The sequence below is a fragment of the Leptonychotes weddellii genome, chromosome X (genome assembly GCF_054177405.1).
Source record: "Leptonychotes weddellii isolate Sample4059 chromosome X, ASM5417740v2, whole genome shotgun sequence".
Taxonomy (NCBI): domain Eukaryota; kingdom Metazoa; phylum Chordata; class Mammalia; order Carnivora; family Phocidae; genus Leptonychotes; species Leptonychotes weddellii.
The window spans coordinates 1195011-1199661 of NC_138385.1; positions in this window are offsets into that span (position 1 = coordinate 1195011).

Sequence of the window (4651 nt, forward strand, 5' to 3'; positions counted from 1 at the left end):
GGTCCTGGGATCGAGCCCCGCATCGGGTTCCCTGCTCAGCGGGAAGCCTGCTTATCTCTCTCCCACTTATCCTGCTTGTGTTCTCTCTCTGGCTGTCTCTCTCTGTCAAATAAATAAATAAAATCTTAAAAAAAAAATTATAGCCCATTTTTTAAAATGACACATTTTTAAAAAAAGATTTCATTTATTTATTTGACAGAGAGAGACAAAGCAAGAGAAGGAACACAAGCAGGGAGAGGGAGAGGGAGAGGGAGAAGCAGGCTTCCCGCTGAGCAGGGAGCCTGATGTGGGGCTCGATCCCAGGACCCTGGGAGCATGACCTGAGCCGAAGGCAGACACTTAACCGACTGAGCCACCCAGGCGCCCCTAAATGACCCATTTTTAATTCTACTAGTGAATACTTTAAACTCTAGTACATTTTTCTACTTTTCAATGGCAAAAGTGAAATTGTATTATTTAAGTCCTGCTTAGTCAAACTAAGGAATTTAGCAAGATCCTCCTCATTGGTTTTCTCTTTAAAAAATGTCTCGACTTCTAGGGGCGCCTGGGTGGCTCAGTCATTAAGCGTCTGCCTTCGGCTCAGGTCATGATCCCAGGGTCCTAGGATCCAGCCCTGCATTGAGCCCCACATCGGGCTCCCTGCTTGGCGGAAAGCCTGCTTCCCCCTCTCCCACTCCCTCTGCTTGCGTTCCCTCTCTCGCTGTGTCTCTCTCTGTCAAATAAATAAAATCTTAAAAAAAATGTCTTGACTTCTAGTCTTGTACACTTACTCTTCCCAATCTAGAATTAACTTGTTACAATACACAAAAACTCCTTGATTTTGACTTGGGGAAAAAAATTTCCAGATTAATTTATGAAGAATTGACATTTTTATTATGTAACTCTTTGCTTTCAGGACTGTGGTAATTTTTTTTCTTTCTTTCTTTCTTTCTTTCTTTTTAGGTCTTCTTTTATGTTTTTCAGTCAAGTTTTATAGTTTTTAAATATAGGTTTTTGGCATTTCTTAAGTTTATTCCCAGCCATTTTATATTTTTTGTAGCCAGAGTGAGTTGAATCTTTTTTTCTTTTCATTACATTTTCCAGCTTTTTATTACTGGCTGTATCTATATGTCTGCATCCTAAAAACCAGGGAATTGGTCTTTCTCTACTGGGTCTAATGGGTTCTTCTCATGATGAAACTCCAAGGATGAGGTTTCAAAGAGAATCAGAGGAGGATACATGTGTTTTATTTTACATGAATGATGTTGCACCATAGATCTTGTTCTGTTTCTTACTTTTTTCCCACTTAACACCATTAAATATGATGTTTGCTCTAAGTTTTGTAATAGATACCTTTGATCAGATTGAGGAGGCTCCCTTCTATTCATAGCTCTCTAAGTTGTTGTTTTTCTCATAAGTAGGTGTTGTATTTTATTAAACACTTTTCCTGCATCTATTGTAATAATCGTATAATTTGTTCCCCTTAAATCTGTTAAGGTTGATTTTCGAATTTTATTTATTTATTTTTAAAGATTTTATTTATTTGACAGAGAGAGAGAGAACACAAGTGGGCAGAGCAGCAGAAGAGGGAGAGGGAGAAGCAGGCTCTCCACTGAGCAGGGAGCCCGACGTAGGGCTCGATCCCAGGACCCTGGGATCATGACCTGAGCCGAAGGCAGATGCTTAACCGACTGAGCCACGCAGGCACCCCTGATTTTCTAATTTTAAACCATCCTTGCATTCTTAGTAAAAATTTCAACTTGGTTATGATATATAATTATAATCTGCTGGATTCAGTTTATTTGTCTAGAATTTTTACATCTATTTACTTATCCTATGGCATGCTTTCATTGGCTCATTATAGTAGTTCTATTATGCTCATAAAATAAGTTTAGAGAGGTTTTTTTTCTGTGCGTGGTTGGAATTACCCATTCATTAATAATTTGGTAGAATTCATCTGTAAAGCTCTCTGAGCCTTTTTTTTTTTTTTTTTTTTTTTGCAGGGGGTAGATTTTTAAAATACATAGTCATTTGGGAGCCCTGGGTGGCTCAGTCGTTAAGTGTCTGCCTTCAGCTCAGGTCATGATCCCAGGGTCCTGGGATCAAGTCCCTCATTGGGCTCCTGGCTCAGCGGGGAGCCTGCTTCTCCCTCTGCCTGCTGCTCCCCCTGCTCATGCGCCCGCTCTCTCTCTCTCTCTGACAAATAAATAAATAAAATATTTTTAAAAATACATAGTCAATTTCTTTGCAGTCATAGAGGGTCTATCCAGGTTTTATGTTTCCAGGATCAGTTTTGGTAAGCTGTGCTTTTCTAGGAATTTGTTCATTTTGTTTATGTTTTCCAATTTTCTGACATACAGTTGTTTATAATATCCTTTTTAAAAATTTGTGTTTTATCTACTATCTATTGTATCTGTGGTTGCATCTCTTTTTCATTTCTAATATAATTTGTCTTTCCTCTCTTTATATTTAGGTTGTTGAAGGGCTGGCTTTTGTTTTTCAGCTTTTCAAAAAATCAGCTTTTGATGTTCCAATCCTATCATTTGTTTCTGTTTCATCATTTTCTACTCATCCTTATTTTTCTTCTATTTTCTCCAGGTTTACTCTGCTGTTTCTTTTATAGCTTTTTTTTTTTTTAGATTTTATTTATTTATTTGAGGGAAAGAGAGCAAGAGAGCGCGTGCAAGCAAGCACGAGCAGGGGGAGGAGCAGAGGGACAAGCAGACTCCCTGCTGAACAGGGAGCCCAACGTGGGGCTCTATCCCAGGACCCTGAAATCATGACCTGAGCTGAGGTCAGACGCTTAACTGACTGAGCCACCCAGGCGCCCCTCTTTTATAGCTTCTTGAGTTGGATGCTCAACTTGTTGACTTGTTAACCCAAACGCCTACTCAACACCTCCACTTGCACATCTAATAGGCACCCCAAGCTTAACATGGTCAAAACAGAACTCTTGATATGTACCTCTAAAAATGTGCTTTTCCTTCAGTTTTTCCCATTATAGTGAAAGGCACCGATTCATTCAGTTGCTCAGTGAAAAACTCAGGAATCATCCTTGTTTCTTCTCTTTCTCTATACATCCAATCTTTTCTGCTCGATTTTGAAAATACAGATTGAGTGTCACAACATCTCAGAACCTCCACTGCTACCACCCTAGTTAATGCCACTATCACCTTTCTTAGACTGTTGTCAGGGTCTCCTGATTGGGCTTTTGTTCCTAGTTTTGTTTCTCCACGGGCAGTTCGCCACACTGCACCTACAACATGGATCTGATGATGTTAACTCTCAGTTCAAAATCCTCCGAGGGCTTCTCAACCCAGAAGAAGCTCCCAGTTCCCATGGTGGCTCTAGCTGCCTCTCCAACCGCACACCCTACTATTCTCCAGCCACGTAAGCTTTCTTCCCAACATGCCCCGCATAGTATCACCTCAGGGCCTTTGAACTTGCCTGGAATGTTCTCTCCCCAGATGTCCATATGGGGGAATAAAATGAGGGCAAAAGCCTATAGATATCTAAATAGCACCGCCTTCACCCTTGCTTTATCTGTATCAAAGCCCTTATCACTATGTGACATTATATTATATACTTATCTGTATGCTTAGTATGAATCTTTGCCACAAGGATGTTAGTTTACTGTCTTGTTTGGTACTGTGAATCCAGAAACTGGAACAGTGCCTGACATAACAGGTATTTAATAAATGAAGGGGGGAGGTGGCAAATCAGAATTAGAAGGTTCCTTGTTAAGCATGGAACCAGTACAAGGAGCATTGGATGAATTGGATGATAGGTGGAATCAGATTAAGGTTGCCTTGAGAAATAGTCCTGTCCTGCACACCCCATTGGATAAAACTTTTCCCACACTCTTATTTTTCTGACACAGAATTGCTGGATCTTAGCTCCCAAATCACCTTCTCTAGCAGGTGTTAGAGCTGGCAGAGCTAAGTGCTGCTTCCTTTGTGCTCTCATTGCCCCTTCTCCACACCTCCACCAAACCATCTGATACAACAATGACAGATCTCGTTGCAGCCTGGGCATGCACCGTCTTCTCCCGCCAGAGTTTCAGGAAGGCCAGGGCTGTGATTTGTTAATTATTCCCTGACCCCATGAGAGTGTAGCATACGGCACACAGCAGGCTCAGATGAAAGAATGCAATGGGTAGGCCCCTGAAACGAAGGTCCGTTGTCTGGAACGTCAGGCTCCAGGGTAGGCAACTTTGCTGCTTCTAGTGAAGGTGGTGATACCGAGAAAATACAGGTGCGGTGAAACTCTTATAGCAGCGTAGTTTGTGCGTTTGTGTACAGCGGGTCAATGGCCCAGGAGGGCCACGCAAAACAGGCGTGCGGAGTCGAGGCCTTCACTTGCCCCAGCATCCGCAAGGGCCCATTAATCCTTAATATTCAAATTCCTCCCACTAAACCAGCCCCTCCGCGCCCTAGCCGCCTCTTTTCCCCAAATGACGGTCGATGGCAACCAATCGGGAGCTGGACAGGGTTTCCACCCCCTTTTCCCTAGCCGGAATGGACACAAACTCCAGCCAATTGGTAGCATCATCACCGAGACCCCGCCCCACCCTGGTCGTCGCACCCAATGGCAGGAGGGCTCGCGGCGGTGCCGGGGGCGGGGCGCGGGCGCGCAGGTGCAGCAGCGCGCAAGCCGGCCGGGAGGGCGGGGC